The sequence below is a fragment of the Anolis carolinensis genome, chromosome 1 (assembly GCF_035594765.1).
Source record: "Anolis carolinensis isolate JA03-04 chromosome 1, rAnoCar3.1.pri, whole genome shotgun sequence".
NCBI classification, from domain to species: Eukaryota; Metazoa; Chordata; class Lepidosauria; order Squamata; family Dactyloidae; genus Anolis; species Anolis carolinensis.
The window spans coordinates 154,414,060-154,433,084 of record NC_085841.1 but is presented as its reverse complement, the minus strand read 5'-3'; the positions used below and the strand labels follow the sequence as shown (position 1 = coordinate 154,433,084).

The window sequence follows — 19,025 nt, the reverse complement described above, 5'->3', positions numbered from 1 at the left end:
GCATGTTTAGCCTGCAGAAGAGAAGGCTGAGAGGAGACATGATAGCCATGTACAAATATGTGAGGGGAAGCCATAGGGAGGAGGGAGCAAGCTTGTTTTCTGCTGCCCTGCAGACTAGGACACGGAACAATAGCTTCAAACTACAGGAAAGGAGATTCCACCTGAACATCAGGAAGAACTTCCTCACTGTGAGGGCTGTTCGGCAGTGGAACTCTCTCCCCCAGACTGTGGTGGAGGCTCCTTCTTTGGAGGCTTTTAAGCAGAGGCTGGATGGCCATCTGTCGGGAGTGTTTTGAATGCGATTTCCTGCTTCTTGGCAGGGGGTTGGACTAGATGGCCCATGAGGTCTCTTCCAACTCTACTATTCTATGATTCTATGACTGTCTTCATCTAGACATGATGGTCTTTGCTGCACTAACTGTCACACAACCAATACAACCCTCTGGAGACAGAATGCAGAAAGGGAGCCGGTGTTGGAATCACAGATGCCTTAAAGGGCCAGACTTAAAAGTGACTTCAAAACAGAGTTTATTAAAACAAAAGAAAAGGGACACAGAGAAACTAAAATGCAGTTCCACTAGTCAAAACTCAAAAAACCAAACCAGACCTGGTCCAAAAGGTTAACAGAAATATAATCCAGATTAACTGGATGCAAAGAGCAACAAGTCAAACAAAGCGCTCTGAGGCAAAACAAAAAGGCACAGTACACAAATGGTTAACAAAAGGAGCTGCGTCATCAGCCGAAGTCCAGGGTCGAAGCAGGAGAAATCCAAAACAGCGTCGCTCCAGTGTCCGCAGAAGCAGCATCTTTAGCCAAACCGCTCCAGGTCCAAACTGCAGATCCAAATCCAATGCCAAACACAAAACAGGCAACAGCAAGTCTACAAGAATCTTTACCAATACACAGTACCCAGCACACGAACACACATCAACACCTTGCCTTCTGCAAAGACCCCTCACCCCTGAACCCACTTTTATCTACAAACCATCATCAGAAGATGAACTGACCACCGCCCCATCACTATCCCCTGCAGCTGCTCCCAGCTCTTCACGTGAATTCCCTTAACTTTCCCTCCAATTCCTCCATCTCCTGTCAAGACTTAGATCCCCCCAAGACTCAGTTGGATCCCCTGATTGCCAGTCTTCACCCCCAGATAACCCCATAAAGGTATCACTAGTTGTTGGCGCCTCACAAATAGCTTGCACTTCTCTTATCTTAGTCCAATCCATGGTGTCTCCTTCTTCTCCTTCACTCATTGACCCATCGTCCCCAGAGAATCCCTCAAACGACTCCTCATCTGTACGTGCTGTAAGTATGTCCCGGATCCTCTTTCTCTGCTACTCATCATCAGATTCCTGCTCCCGAGTAACCCTTTTTCCCCTTCTGGCACCCATACTACTGTCTGCAACATTATCATCCCCAGAGAATCCTTCAAATGACTCCTCATCTGTAGGTGCTGTAAGTATGTCCCAGATCCTCTTTCTCTGCTGCTCATCATCAGATTCCTGCTCCCAAGTAACCCTTTTTCCCCTTCTGGCACCCATACTACTGTTTGTAACGTTACTCACAGGCTCTACTACAACAGCTGGTCTGCAATGCATGTGGATTGTACATGAAGCTGCATGGGGTACCAAGGCCTCTGGCAATGAAGAATGAAAGTATCCAGACAAGAAAGAGGAAACCTAAAAATATCACCAAAGGCAAATCCTCAACAGGTTCCACAACTTTGGCCACCAATTCCCCTTCCTCTATTACCAATTCTGAAATCACTGTCACTTTAAAAACTGAACCTGCTGTAATATCGCAATATCCTGGACAATCTACAGTGCCAGCTCCCCAGGGCCCAAACTAATCTGAAGATGTATTGGCTGATAGCCACCCCTAGTTCAAGTATGAACCAGAGGATTACGCCTTTTCTTCCAACCCAGCAATCAGGACTCATGGTGTGCATTGGCGCTGGCCTATTTTGAAATAAAACATGCTGCGGAACAACCTTTGTGGACTGACGGACAATGGACCTTCCTGCTGGAGTGCTTTGCACTGGAGGTTTCCTGTAATCAACATAGTCCTTTGTTCCCAATTTCTTTCCTCCTGCAAGAGGACGCTTCACTCGAACACCACTTGAGATGGGCAGATTGCCTTCTTGGTGCGTCTGACTCTACTGATCCTTTGGTTCTTTGAAAAGTTTTTTCTTATGTACCATACCAATCTAAAGCAAAAGAACGGGGACTTCTGTGATCCATTCTAACAAAAGAATTCCAGAATCTGTTTTGTTCAGAGTGATTTCCACCCCAGCCTCTTTTTATGACCCCCCTGTATGCAATTTTATTCCACTTCCCAATTAAAAAAAACCTGTGTAGGAGAAGACTGTAGACCAGGGGTCCCCAAACTAAGGCCCGGGGGCCGGATGCGGCCCTCCGAGGTCATTCACCTGGCCCCCGCCCTCAGTTTTATAATATAATATATTGTATATACATATAATATTGATAATAATATTATAATGTAGTACAATATAACACTAATAATAATAATACCATATAATAATATTAATTATATATTCTGTATTACATATAATATTACTAATAATATTACAGTATAGTGGTATAGTTCAATATAGTAATATATAATGCTAATAGTGTGCTATGCTAATAATATAATATATTGTATGTACATATAATATTGATAATAATATTATAATGTAGTACAATATAACACTAATAATAATAATACCATATAATAATATTAATTATATATTCTGTATTACATATAATATTACTAATAATATTACAGTATAGTGGTATAGTTCAATATAGTAATATATAATGCTAATAGTGTGCTATGCTAATAATATAATATATTGTATTTACATATAATATTGATAATAATATTATAATGTAGTACAATATAACACTAATAATAATAATACCATGTAATAATATTAATTATATATTCTGTATTACATATAATATTACTAATAATATTACAGTATAGTGGTATAGTTCAATATAGTAATATATAATGCTAACAGTGTGCTATGCTAATAATATAATATATTGTATGTACATATAATTTGTAAGCCACTCTGAGTCCCCTTTGGGGTGAGAAGGGTGTGATACAAATGTAGTAAATAAATGCAGTAAATAAATAAATAATAAATAAATACATTTTAGACTTAGGCTCGCCCAAAGTCTGAAATGACCTGAAGGCACACAACAACAACAACAACAACCCTAATTAACTTGACTATCTCATTGGCCAGAAGCAGGACTACACTTCCCATTGAAATCCTGATCAATGTATGTTGGTTTAAAAAATATATTTTAAATATTGTATTGTTCTTTCATTGTTCTTGTTGTTGTTGTTTTTGCACTACAAATAAGACATGTGCAGTGTGCATCGGAATTTTTTTGTATTTTTTTTTTTCAAATGATAATCCGGCCCCTCAACAGTCTGAAGGATTGTGGACCGGCCCTCGGCTTAAAAAGTTTGAGGACCCCTGCTGTAGACTATTGTAACTTTCTATTATGTATCATGAGACTTGAATATTCATATCCACCTAGAATAAAAGCCTAAAAATTTCTACTTTTAGCTCATTAGACAGCAGACAATTATTCTAATAATATCTGAAAATCACAGATCAAAATTTATCAATTTTGTAAGCTTCTCCCTAAATATTTTTATATGCTCTCTTTTCAAGATACTATGTAAATCATGCTTCTGTCTTATCCATTAACATTGGAGCCCCCGGTGAAGCACTGGGTTAAACTTTTGTCCTGGCAGGACTGCCAACCATAGGTAGGCGGTTCAAATCCGGGGAGAGTGGGTGAGCTCCCTCTGTCAGCTCCAGCTCCCCATGCAGGGACATGAGAGAAGCCTCCCACAAGGATGGTAAAACATCAAACATCCGGGCGTCCCCTGGGCAACATCCTGGCAGATAGCCAATTCTCACACCAGAAGTGACTTGCAGTTTCTCAAGTCGCTCCTGACACGAAAAAAATCCATTAACAAATATTTTCTTATGAGGTTTATAAAAGATTATAGTAACACTACAATACTTGCTTTACTTTAGTAACATATTGTTTAGGGGTTTTGATAGTACAGTTGAGTCTCACTTATCCAACACTCACTTATCCAATATTCTGGATTATCCAACGCATTTTTGTAGTCAATGTTTTCAATACATCGTGATATTTTGGTGCTAAATTCGTAAATAAGTAATTACTACATAGCATTACTGCGTATTGAACTACTTTTTCTGTCAAATTTGTTGTATAACATGATGTTTTGGTGCTTAATTTGTAAAATCATTTAACCTAATTTGATGTTTAATAGGCTTTTCCTTAATCCCTCCTTATTATCCAACATATTCACTTATCCAACATTCTGCCGGCCTGTTTATGTTGGATAAGTGAGACTCTACTGTAAGTACAATTGACAGAGTAGGCTAGGAAGTTTAATATTATCAAAAATTCTATGAGGTTCAATTCCTTCCACTGTATTACTAAATGCTGCCCTGTTTTCTTTGCTTTTTAAATAATAATGACTAGTGATTACTTAACCTACTTTCAGAAAAAAAATTCTTAAGCCATCTAAACAAAAGAACAACTTTTCTGTTTTTTTTTAACTGAAGATAGCTCCAAAATGTAATGACCAATACTTATTTAACATTTCTTTCTCCTAAATTCAGTGTATTCTCATTGCGTATAACAGGAATATGGATGGCTGCACCTATAATATACTAATTATCTAAATTTATATTCGTCTCCCAGCATTAAGATTTACTAATGTTAATCTGGTAATTTATTACTGTCAAAAATAGATGCCTACCTAGTACCTAAGGGAGAGAGGAAATGTCTACAGGTGACAAAGAGACAAAAAGTAAGAAAGAAGGAAGAATTCTCACTAGGCTTGCTTTTCTTTTTGGTTTGGCTTTTTGCTTTGGCAGGCAAACGTAATAGCATTTATTTTATTGCCGCCTTTTTAATCAAGGAGAAATAAAATATAAGATAAATGAGATTAAACAACATGAAAAGTAGTCACTGCCTTCTTCAGCAACTCAGAAGTAACACTTCAATGCATCCAGAATATAGCTGTACATCTTACACTTTCTAGACGACACGCTTGTCTCCACCTCAAATTCCATCATTTTTCCACCTTCACCCCAGCAAAATAATAGTTTAGACAGCTGTAACGTCTTTTTGGGATTGGTTCATACAAAGATAAGACCGTGAAGCCCTGAATACCAACCAGAAATTTAATCATACACCTGCATTTTTAAAGGCAGGAAATGTACTAGGAAATAGACCGAGTTTTGAGATTTGATAAATGCTAAGGCCCGCTTTCTAAGATTATCTAACACAATACATAGCACCCAAAGCAACTCCATTTACTTCAATAGATTTGATCCTAGAATGGACAAAGCAGATGTAGAAAATATTGGGATTAGCCTTGGTTTTTTTTATCTATTGCAAGACCAGTAATTTCCAAGGACAATTTCTTTTTTAAAATCTCAGACATTGCTCATATGCCTCGGGAACCTTACAAGGGGAGGGCAGGCAAGGACTAGTTCCGAATTGCAACCTTCTGTGAACAACAACAGCATTTTGAAGGTATTTCTTGAGGAAAGCAGCACAAGACAAATAGCTCAAAACATACAACTTCCTGTGAATTAATGCAACAAATGTGTTAGTGACAACCCTATTGTTCAAATACATGAGCCAATCTTACCTCCTTTAGGGCTTGTTTAAAGTCCTTTTAAATATTTTCTTCTGTTATAATGGCACACATTCTGATGAAGGAAAACTCCAGACAGAAATTTCTGCCAGGGAGTGGAAAAACTCTCAGATGGGCTGCTTTTCACACAAAGGCAGTTTTGTTTATTGTTAGCATCTGGAGACTGGTACAGATTTAGGAGAGATCCTCACCTACTACAGAAACATCTGTCAGACAATGCAATATTTTCTTGCATATTTCACTGCCTGCCATGATTCCACTAGATAAAGCAAAGCAGTAGCTGCGGGTTTTGAATCTAGCTGTATTAGAAGCGACTAAGTAAATATTTAGTCTTCAGAAATGAGTGATGTGGTATCTGCCTTTTCTCACACTTGAGAAGATATATAATTGCTTAGAGTGAAGACAGACATAGCCATTTAAGTGTGGCAAATGTGGGATGAATATTTATTTCATGCCTTGAAAACAAATATCCTTATAAGACACCCAATGAAGCCTAAACCACTTTCTACCATAAAAGAAGTACAATCCAGGACAAATGATTGTGTTTGGTCACTGAACTCAGAATTAAAATATGAGTGGCAGTAGGACCCTATATCACCTTTATAAAGTACGAACCAAGCTGTTGTTTGGCGAGGCACCAGCACTGTCTGACAGAGAATGCTAAAAACTTTGCAAAGCAGTGAAAATGGTGTCAAAGTGCATCGATTCTACAGTGGAGGTGCAACCTTAGTCTTCATGCGTAGTTGAGGAAGACCGGCTTAACATACTATGGCCTAATGAAAATTGTTTTGTTATGATGTTGAAGAAGGTCTTCACTTTTGAGTGTTCATCATACAATACCAGAGGCTCTTAATGCAAAGTGGATTCGCTGCCAGTTGTACTTAACAGTAGGTGATTGCCAAGATATTTTCCTGAATATTTTCCTAGTCTATTGGCCTTACAATTTTAGTGAAATGCTTTTTTGTAAGCTCTCTGTATATTTTAATTGTACTTTATAGTTCTATAAACAACTGGCTCAGATTTTATTAATCCCCAGTGCAGTGCAAAACTTCAATGGGATAGCCATGTGTGATTTTTCAAGCTACCTCTTCCATAATATCTTGGTCCTAAAGATCTCTCAGAGCCAGGCACTGAAGAAATAATCAACACCGTGGAGTCAATCTGTAGTAGAAGAAGTATTTGATCACTTCCTCCTCTGGCAGCAGTATTACCATGCACCATCTGGTCACATGCTCCCTTTCGCCACTGACATCATTCTTCTCCTTTTACAGACACCTTAGTATTTGAGCAGAACAAGCTTCACACTGCTGGTACTGCAGCCCATTATGCAGCTCATGTGACACTGAAAGCTCCTGGCTTTGGGGATTTATAAAATGTAAAGGGGTACATTTTTAATAAATAAAATAAGCCTACAATCATGCATACAGTTCCCTGAGAATAAGCTCCACTCCCCGCTTTCATGCCTGCTTCCTGAGCCTCATCCTGCTTTCTGTATGATATGTTCTGCATATAAACTAAATGAACAGGGTGATAAAACGCAGCCATCCCTGACTGCCTTGCCAATAGGAAACCATTCTGCTTCTCCATATTCTGTCCTGGAAATACTCTTGTGCATTAGAATAATAAAATGTTGTAACTTGCCTATTTCTTCCCTGTCATTGGATTCCTATTCGCAGGTAGGAAGGGTCTTCAGATCAAAGGTACAGTACCTATCCAGAAATTTCCACATTCATTTTCTTGGCATCTCCATATAAGGCTGGAACAATTATCTGAAACTCTGGAGCGCCTCCCTAATCGCTGTTGACAATGCTGTGCTAGATGGACTTATACAAACCCAACAGATCCTGTGTGATTAAACAATAATTCTATGTAGGCATAACTTGGAGAAAGTAATAGTGATTTGATTCTGAATAAATACACACAGGGATTGAGCTAAAAAAACCAATTCTCTATTTATCTCAATGGGATTCAAGTCACACTGAACAACAGTGTCTGGTGGGCTACACCTTCTCCAAAAGAACTTGTGTGGAAATATCAACAAGGAAAAAGCAGGCAAAGAAAGGGTTTAAGAAAGGAGTCAGTCCCAATAAACATTTTTAAAGTGAAGTATTTAAGGAGTCATCTTTGGAATAATTTTCCTCTTGATGCTCTTTTCTATTTTGTAAAAGCTTAAAGGGGTTTGTAAGCTTTATAAAAGGTCAACATCATGCTCTGATATGTCTTCTCCTGATGTACTCCTGTTATTTCTGTGTGTGTTCAAATTGCCCTTAAAGAGCTGATTCTGACAACATTCCAACTTGGCATTTTTCATTCAAGACTGTCAAAAATATTAGCTGATAACTGTATCGCTATTTCATGCATTTTATTTTCACATACCAGTTGTTAAACATGTATGGGGTTTTTTTTCTGGTCAGTGAAATATAGTTCTGTGTCTATTCAGTAGGGAAGCATTTTAATAAGTTAGAATGCCATAGATGTTTTTTCTAAAAAGAATAGATTAATTCTTTGCAGAACATTTCTATCTTTTGATGTGTAGTTTAGCTGTGTCTGTTAAGATACAGTAAGATGGCATTTGAATTTTATGCATTTGCTGAAATACTAGAATGAAAGGCAGCTTTTATTTCCATTTCTATAGAATGCTGCAATGTTCAAGTGTACTGATGCTTTCTTTCTGTTTGGCCTTCAAATCATATAGCAAGGCATGAAAAGGTAGGTATATACTTTACAAATAAGACCACACTATCATTTTAATTAATGATTACTACAGACTCTGACAGCAGAAGTTATATTGTAATGCAAATCATGTTTAACTAGAGATGGCACAATGATGGGTCTTTTGCAGAGTTCAAAAATATCAATAGATATGATGAAACTCCAGCTCAATATGCCTAAATATCTTATATACCCAAATATAAGTCAACTTCATATATATAGTGTAAGTCAAGAGCAGGTTTTGGAACCAAAACTATGGATTTTGATATGATCAGAGAATAAGACAAGGGGATTCCACAGGAAAGGGAAAGCACTAATGTTGTTGCTCAGCCACTGATATTTTCTAGCCTAGGCGTTCAAAGAGGTCTTTTGCCATTCTATTCAGAGAAGCGAATGCTTCCTTTTGTTCATAAAACTTAAGGTACAGTACAAACGTTTATCAAACAGAAAAGAAAAAAAGAACCAGTTCCTTCTCTGGGTAGAGTGGTAGAGTGTTTAGTCCATTCCAGGAGAACCTATCAGAAAGGTCAGATGCAGTATCTTGGTGAAAGGAGAGGTTTTGTGCTTCTTTGGATTCTCCCAGGATGGGCTACACTCGCAACTTCTGCCATTCTGTTCAGAGAAGGGGACTGGTTCCTTTCTTAAGAAGAGTTAAGGTACAGTACTCACATGAATACTCACATGGATAGAGTTTGAACTAAAATCTTTAGACTTATAATAAATTCATCTTGGGATCTGAGATGCCTTCACTCACAAAACTATAACTTTCATTTACTTAACAACCCTTCATTCAAATATATTGATATAGATTTGCCAATTAATAATAATAATAATAATAATAATCTTTATTCTTATACCCTGCCTCCATCTCCCCGAAGGGACTCGGGGCGGCTTACATGGGGCAACAGCCCGGGCAAATAAATTAAATGCCTTCAGCATAAAGCATCTATATTCCACTGCATGGAAACATGATCCCACTGATTATTATTCTGTGGAGCTTGGAACAATTGCAAAAGTTTTTTCATACTAAATTATGGGTGCATTGCAGGAGGTAAAACAGCACTGAGATGTCATGACCAACAGTTTATTGGCCATGTATTTATGCAGAAGATACCTGTACAAAGCCAAAACTAGGAAATCAGTTGCCTTTCAGTACATAAATTTATCTATTTTCTAGGACAACTATGTTAGCTTACTGCAGCAGCATACCCAACAGGAAGAGTATTCTGATACCTTCTAAACTAACACAGAAATAACTTCAGGTGCGTTAAGGTGCACACAAACAGGAATTGGAGGGAGGGATGTTTTCAAGAAAGATATCAGCAAATGCCTTTCTTCATCAAAATACTTTTATGAATTAAAAAACTTTGGATTTTTAAAGTGTTCTATGGCACATTGGTCTATTGTGTGTGAGAGATACAAGTGTTACTTAAAATTACAAGTAGAGTCTCACTTATCCAACATTCTGGATTATCCAACGCATTTTTGTAGTCAATGTTTTCAATATATCATGATATTTTGGTGCAAAATTCGTAAATACAGTAATTACTATGTAGCATTACTGCATATTGAACTACTTTTTCTGCCAGATTTGTTGTATAACATGATGTTTTGGTGCTTAATTTGTAAAATCATAACCTAATTTGATGTTTAATAGGCTTCTCCTTAATTTCTCCTTATTATCCAACATATTCGCTTATCCAACGTTCTGCCAGCCCGTTTATGTTGGATAAGTGCGACTCTACTGTATTACTTAAAAGAACAGGAAAAATGCTTAAATACAAACTCAAGTCAGTGGAAATCCCAACTAATTAGTTGTACTGGATTATACAAATGATTACATAAGGATTCATCATTTTGAGTTCCTTGTCTGTTTAGGGAGTCATATAAGCAGAAAGAGACTTTCTGCCTATATCACCCAACACCTTGGTTTTTTTTTTTAAATCATGCTCAATATAACCATAATGTAGCAAATCTGCACAGATAAGCGGATGGCACAGGTAAGGAGACTACAGTCCATGGTTGATAACCAAAGTCTCCTTCATACTGTGTAACTGAAATGTTTTGATACCACTTCAGAACCCTGGGATCTGTGTCTTCTTTGTTTTTGTGAAGCACTTGAGGCTCTGCTAAAGAAATCTAAGCACTTCACCAAACTAAAATCCCAATATTCCATAGGATGGGAGCATGGAAGTTAAAGGAATATTTAACGGTATAATGTGAAAAAGACACAAGTAAAGGAAGTAAATTAATCTGATTTAATCAGGACTACAGAAGTGATGGCCAACTATCTTTGTGGATCATTATGCGATTCTACTTTCTATGTTCGGTCTGATTTACATCCTAGGTTATCTTCAGCTTTATCTGCGATTTGGGACATAAAGTCGCCTTCACGGCAAAGTATACCTGGCAAAGGTAACAAGATACAAATATGGAAAATACTTTATTCTATCCCTGTCTTCCTTCAGTTGGCTTGGAAAATAGTGAACCACTTTGCATATTTCTACTGGTTTCCACACTGACCTTACAGCATCAGTTATTGTTCTAGCCCTCAAAGATTTGGTTCTCCCATCCCTCTTAAGAAGTCACATTATATCTCTGTATCTACTGCAACCAAAGAACACATTCCAAACAAAAACACAAAGCATAACTAGAAATATTGTCTCAATGGCAACCCAGTAAACTATGAGTACCTTTTAGAATAAGACAGAATATACTTCTCTATAAACTGCCATTAAGTCACTTCTTATAATTATTTTGCATCTGACAATCTTAACTTTAATGGCATTTTATAATGTATTATTAATCTATTCCATACACAGTTTTTGTGATAAATATAAATTAGGATATAAATGGGAAAGGGAAGAAGAAAAGTGAGGAGCAAAACAGAGAGAGAGAGAGAGAGAGAGAGAAGCTCCACAGATGGAGTCAGAGTTCTCATTTTTCGGAACCAGATCTTGGTTTTTAATTTAATATAATATAAATTTTGCTTACACATTTAATAAATAATAAGATTTACTTCTTTGAAGTCAAGATATCATTACTATAATGAGCTACATTCGTCATCAACAGATCAATTATCTGGGTTACTTCAAATGTTTGCTATTTAAGAGATTATTTTCATACAATAAGACCTTCTAGAAAGAGAGGTTGTTTTTTTCATATATTTCCCCTTAAAGATCAATTGTCAAAATACATATATGATTTGACCACAATTTTCATTCAAATCCAGAACTTAATGGGGTCTAAAGGTTTTCCCCTGACATGAAGTTCAGTCATGACTGACTCTGGGGGTTGGTGCTCATCTCCATTTCTAAGCCGAAGAGCCGGTGTTGTCCGTAGACACCTCCAAGGTCATGTGGCCGGCATGACTGCATGGAGTGCCGTTACCTTCCCACCGGAGCAGTACCTATTGAGGTCTACGTCTAAATAAATATCTATGGAATAGAACTGAAAATTTCTACTGTTATACAAAATATATTGTCATAAAAGTCATAAGCATTTTCTTTTAACAGAAAATGGAAATGAAGATTTTTTGTTCTTTTACGGCTGTCCTCCCATATTTGTAGGTTAAGCATTCACAAATGTGGTTGTTTTGGATTGCTCAATTTGCTGCCTCTTCTGCTGCTGCTCTAAATGAGAGTGAAAAAATACGTTCTCTCCAGGAATGTTCTGGGTTCCCCAAAGGAAGGAAGGAAGATGATCATGATTTTATAGAAGGACAGGTATAAATACCAGAGGTTTAAGCAAAATAAACTAAGGCTCAATCAAGATCGGCAATAATTGGGTAATACAAGGAAGTGTTTTTCCCTATGCAGGCATCCAGGAATTGATTATATTTGTGTTACTGAAGAGTACACAGCAATGATACTTGGTAGATGTGTTTCTCAGCACAACCTATCAAAAGGTAGAAGAGAACCATCAGCCACCCCATGAAGTTCTAAATACTCACGAGCAGATACTGGTGCTGGGATCACAGAAATCAGAATCTAGACATCAAGTCTTCTCCTCCCCTGGATCCCTGATTCACCCCATCACTGAGGACGGGAGTCTTTGCTCCTTGAGAAAGGGAACTAGCACTGCTAATGTGACACTGAGATGGTCCACCTTGGAGTAGTTACTGGAAATATCTCAGCAAAGCTCTTTTTTTGATCAACAAAGGGTTTTCTTCTCTAGAATATAATTATAAATTTGAAAATAAAGCATCAGAAGGAACACTATCAGAAATGGTTATATTAGATATAAATATTAGCTAATATGGATTGAAGAGAGGGGCAAAAGACAAAGGAATGGAAGAAAGAGGTATTTCAATTCCAAGGTGAAAGAGGCAAAAAATGGCTTTTTATTAGTACGAGTTAAAATATGTAAGAAAGCAAACATAATGTACAGGTTTGAGTATTGGACTATAGGTGCTTCTACACTTGAAAGTTAATGCAGTTTGACACCACTTTAACTGCCATGGATCAAGGTAATTTTACAAGGTCTATAGCAGTGGTTCTCAACCTGGGATCCCCAGATGTTTTTGGCTTTCAGCTCCCAGAAATCCTAACAGCTGGTAAACTGTCTGGGATTTCTGGGAGTTGTACACCAAAAACATCTGGGGACATCAGGTTGAGAACTACTGGTCTATAGCATTCTCTAGCAGAATCCTGGTGCCTCATCAAATCCAAGGATTCCATTGCATTGAGTCATGGTGATTAAACTGGTGCTAAACTGCATTAATTCTACAGAGCAGAAACACCCTACAACTCTGAGGCCAAGGTTTAAATCTCTGGAAATGCACTGAGTGACCCTGGGCAAATTACACAATCTCACCCTCAAGGACAAACCCATGCTGAATAAATGTCGCCAAGAAAACCCTATGATTGTTTTAGCACAAGGCTGCCATAAGCCAGAAACAACTTGAACAAAGTAGATGCTCATGAGAATAAATTACAGCAACAACAAAATACCAAAAACAAAGGATAGAGTTGTAAGCAACTTAAATGCTAAAAATAAATTAATAGTGCTCTTTTTCATTTTTATTTCTTGCCTGTTAGTGAAAACTATAGGTGAGTCTTGTCAAATGATAGGTCTTCTAGGGCAGTCAAACTCTAAAACATATAATACACATGGAGAAGAAGATAAATCAAATTAAGATTTTATCCTAATTATGACTAGATATGATTCTATCTTAATAGAGAGAAAACAGGTTCTTTTCAGTATTGTTTTCCTGCAAGAAACCATTATTAAATATGGGTGACTTCACCAATTTATAATACTGCTGTTAACAATTCCAATCTTGGGAAATGTTTAATGGGAATATGGAAATTCTGCAGTGGGTCAAAAATCTGGTTATATACTATCTGAAAACTAAAAGGAACTTTAATTATACATGTGCTCTCAATTTGAACCGATAGGTTTTTCTCAATTGTTTTAAAAGTTATGTATGATTTTAAGGAAGGATGATTTCATAGAATCATCGAGTTGGAAGAGATTCTACTACATATCTACTTATCTCAAATGCTTAGAAATGAAATAATTTGATTATTGTGTATAAAATCCTTTTAACTGGACATTTAGTTAAATAAAATCAAAGTCACTCAAATCTAAAATTACCCTGTTTGTAATAACATTTCCAAAAAAAAAATTGACGTAACAACAGCTTTTGTTTTTTTAATTGGTTATTTTGAAGATGGGAATTTCTTTTGAAAATCAAATATTTATCTGAAAATGGGAAAGCAGCAAAAACTAAAGTGGATACTTTCCAAACTGAAACTGATTCCAAATATATTACTTTTATATTCAGAAAGGAAATCTTAGTAAATTCTTACAATGAGAAAACTAAAGTTCTAAAATAAAATCTGTCATTTAAAAATATTCAAACCGAGGGAGTGTCCATCTTGTATTTTCAAATGATACATCCATCATAATTCCCCTCATATCTTCAACAGATTCCATAATGTGTCACATTTGCTACAACCAGGGATGTATGATCTCAAAATAGAAAATGGATACCTATGGAGTTTCAATATTTTTGAATTAGGACTTTTCCTTTGCAAGAACTTAAAATCAGACAACATGATCTATTTGGAGAGTGTGTAAAACTCAATGTGAAGATATTCTTGGTATGCAACTGGAAAAAAAATATTTTCTAGATGTTTCTAGTATTTTATAAAATGGATCCAAAATAAGAAACTACAGGAAATCTATATAAGATAGGTTCTGGAAGAATTATTCAAAAAATGTTCTCAGAAAGAAGCTCAATATAAAAAACTGTATGAATAGTGTATGATACCTCAATTAATGAATGGGATATAAGAACACAAAGCTTTGGATGTTTTGGGAAATATGGAAGTTTTAATGTTAATTCATTACACAGTTCTCCTGAAGTTAAGAATTTATTAGAAATTACTTTCTTTTCATCCAGTTCTATCCCCTCATTGCCCCCATTCTCTTAATCCTTCAAAGAGACAAATATAGAATTACCGAATTACCATCCAATAGTTTCAGAAAAAAAATGCATTTTTTGTAAATTAAATACAGTACTGCTAAGATGTTCTAATTAGATAGTTGAGCAACTTTGCACCTAGTAGTAATAATGACTATTTTAAAGTAATGGATGTAGCTGAAATTGACAAGATAACAAAGACAGCAGAAATTATCTAGCAAACCGTTTCCTTCTGTCCACACTGTCATCTCTGCTTTTACATTATTTTGTTTTGAAATAACTATCCTTGTATGAAAACTTGGATATATTTCAAATTTACGGCAATATGACAAATGAAAAAAACATCATTGTTCTTAATCCTGTCTAATATATAATTTCATATATCTCCTAAATAGTTGGAGGCTCGGATCACCTGCCACTTTTTTAGAGGTTGCTGATCACTTCAATATCAACAGGACAGTCAGTGCACTCCAGACTTTATCCCGCACTTTGATGGACATGTTCAAACTGCTGAATCCTAGCTTCAAGATATATCTAGCTCCTTGAATACTTTAAAGAAGCTGTCCAACGTGCTAAATTGTATGTTCAGTACCTTGGATAGTTGATAGAAAGTCTGGGCTAAGATCTGACATGGATTTGCCACAGTAAGCACACCAGAATCACCAGTCACTATTGAACTTCTAATGTGCACCTTTGAGCAACTTTTGCTCCTTCTAACTATCTGTAGCACATAAACTGAATTAGGTTGAATGCCTTCAGTCCAAGCGGTTGGGCTGGATGACCTTCCATTCCTCCCCTCCAATTTCTTTATTCTATAACTCACATAACAAATTTAATAGGGAAAGCACCTTCTTCTGAACCTTTATCTCCAGAGCATTTTAACTAAAAATCAAATTCAATGTTCCGCACGTACCGAACACCTAAGTTCGGCTCTCATTCATAGAAAATATAACTAAAAGTAACAAAGAACTTGAATTCTACCCCGTTTTCCATTGCTGCATTCAGGTGAAAACCAGAAACCATTGCTCTATTTGTAGTCATGACAACCATAAAATATTCTATTCCAGCAATAATTCACACTGAACGTTTGCTAGTGGGTTCTGTTGTCAAGAGGAAACTCAAAATATGGTGAGTACAGCTGTTATTTTACCAATGAAAACTTGGAGCTTACAGAACTTTCAAGTGCATTGTTTTTAAAATCTACATACATAAAATGGACATTTCCATGAAGCTGTCACACTAAGGGCTCATGTTAGCTTAAACTACAGAGAATAAGGGTCTAATTAACTGACCTGGATGATTTTTATTAACTCTTTCTTACTTTTTTTTTTAAGAGAAAGAATTCTGAGAAATCCATTGTCCAATTTTATTATATCAACTCCATTAATCAATTCTACATTTTTCAAGATATACAATAAGTACACTGTCATTAAAATAATGTTGTATCTATGGCACCGATGGTGACTGATCTCTTAGAGAAACCAAAATATTAATGCCATGTTTTATTATAAGCCCGGAAAAACCCTCTCTTGTAGGAAACGTCAGTGAGGGGCAAGTTATCCTGATAGGAGTTAGAGACAGGGTATGCCGAGAAGAATAAAATCTTGTTGCACATTCAAATAAGAACTGGCAACCCACTGAGTGCAGCTAAAGTTTCAAACTGTTGAATGAGAGAAAAACGTGGCTGTACCTTTACTAACCCTGATAAATTAAAAGGAAACGGTACATCCAGTTTAATCCAGCCATGGTGCCTTACTAAACAAACAAACAAACAAACAAAAGAACATGTTACTGTTTCCCTCATAAAACCACAATATCTATGGAAGTTTCAACCAATTGCTAAATTACAAGAGATAATAATATGGGTATCTACAATCTTTAACCCACCACATAATGCTTTAAAAAAAAAAAACTTCTGTATTCCCCTTGGCAATACACTAGCTTTAAAACAAATTGAAAACAAACCAAAAAGCTATTGGGCATTTCTTAAAAACGTAACACCTTTTATTGAAAACACATTTATTAACTTGATGCCTTCATCTGAACATTAAAGGCTTTAGTGAGGGCTAACATCATCTGTGTTCACTGCGAATCTATTAATCTTCTTAGTCACATTACGGGAACAGTACATTTTAGAGGTCACATTTGTATAGTAGACACTTGTATAGTACACACTTAGAATATATAACTTTCACCTTTGCAATTGATTTGCTAAAAAAATGCATGCACATTCAAACACTAGGTTGCAAAAAAAAAATATCCACAAAGTGAATCTCTCCATCACAACAACAAAAGCACACAATCCCAAGAATATAAACAAAGCTTCCAAAATAGATGGTGGAAGAGTAAAAGGGACTATTTTGACAAGTCTTGCTTCCTGCCTGAGTCCCGGGCATATTCAGGCTCAACAGAACTTGTCCTAAAAACATGCACAGAATTGCCGATGATGTGATTCTTGGGTACACCTTTTGGCACAGCACTGTTTATTTATACACCGCCAAAAGTCTTTGAGGCACGGTAACAAAAAAATGCAAACAATTCAGGCACTGCTGGGAAGATGTATGATCTGTTTTCTATAGACAAGGTAGAACTGGCAGGAAGAGGAGAGAGAAAGAGGGCTGACAATAAGTCGCAGACAGGGGTCAAGAGGCAGGAGCAGAGGTCAACACTGCTAGAAGTTACCCAACCTAGTCCAAAGCTGTTTTCGAAATCACATGAATTTAAGGAAAATCAGCCAGGACTGACCGCAAGTTGTGTGCCAAGAGACAGGGAGAGAGACTTGGCAGATGTTAATTCCAAGGTGGGAGATTGTCATTTTTTATTCCTTTCAAGACAGTTTTTAATTAAAGATAGCCTCTGCCTGCTGGTGATGATGGATGATTTTGCAGTGGTGTGTGCTTTATAAAAAAAAAAGGGGGGGGGGAGACATCTACAACACAGAGCCCTTGAAACATGCACACAACACGGCAAAGGTCTCTTGCTATGTCTCCTCGGCAGAGAAGAAGTCAACCACCTCTTGAGCCAAGAAAATGCCTCCGAACCCCACGGGCAGCCAGAGGGAAGTGGAAGGTGTTGTGGAGAGAATGGTGGAGGCAGAGGAAGGAAGGAAGGAAGGAAGGAAGGAAGGAAGGAAGGAAGGAAGGGGAGAAGAAAGGAATGGAAAGAAGGGAAGGAAGGTAACAGGGAAAGGGTTTGGGAAGGCTGCTTACTGAAGGGTCCCTTCTCCTCCTACTGTCCCTGGAAGATGCCTTTGAACCCGGGGCCAGTTGAAGGTATTGTTGAGAAAGCGAATGGTGGAGGTGAATGAAACAGAGGGAAAAAAGGAAGGGAGGGAGAGAGGAAGGGAATGGATGGGGGATTGGAGGGAGACTCTCTTCACAGGTCCCTTCTACTCTTGAGCCTGGAGAACCCAGGGCCAGTTGTTGTGGAGAGAATAGAGCAGAGGAAGGAAGAGGAGAAGAAGGGAGGGATGAAAGGAAGAAAGGAATGGAAGAGGGAAAGGAAGGCAATGGGGAAGGAGGGTGACCCTCTCCTCACACGTTCCTTCTCCCGGAAGATGCCTTTGAACCCATGGCTAGGGGAAAGTTGAAGGTATTGTGGAGTGTTGTAGACTGAATGGAGCAGAGAAAGAAAGGAAAGGAGAGAGGGAACGGAAGGAAGGAAGGGAAAAAGGGCAGGAAGGAGGCTGTTTACTGACAGGTCCTTTCTCCTCCTCCTTTCCTCCTGAGCCTGGAAAATGCCTTTAAACTCAGGGCCAGGGAGAAGTTGAAGGTGTTGTGGAGTGTTGTAGAGGGAATGGAGCAGAGGAAAAAATGAAGGGAGGAAAGGAGAGAGTATATAAGAGAGAGGAAGGAAGGAAGGAAGGAAGGAAGGAAGGAAGGAAGGAAGGAAGGAAAAAGGGCAGGAAGGAGGTTGTTTACTGACAGCTCCCTTCTCCTCCTATAATATGCCTTTGAACCCAGGGCCGGGAAAAGTTGAAGATGTTGTGGAGTGTTGTGGAGAGAATGGAGCAGAGGAAGGAAAGAAAGGAGAGAGGGAATAAATGGAAGGAAGGGCAAGGAGGAGATTAGGTTGCTGTGAGTATTCTGGCCTGTCTGGCCAATTTCCAAAAGCATTCTCGCCTGATGTTTCACCCACATCTATGGCAGG

General features: G+C 37.5%; 1 protein-coding gene and 1 pseudogene across 1 annotated transcript in view; one reads left to right on the top strand and one right to left on the bottom strand.

The window, feature by feature from the left end:
* LOC100558916 (transcription factor GATA-5-like) overlaps window positions 1–19,025 on the top strand; it is a 76,728-nt pseudogene that overhangs the window by 2,068 nt on the left and 55,635 nt on the right.
* The window catches only part of klhl29 (kelch like family member 29), a 543,161-nt gene that overhangs the window by 522,363 nt on the left and 1,773 nt on the right, over window positions 1–19,025 (bottom strand). The gene's annotated exons all lie outside the window — the stretch shown is intronic.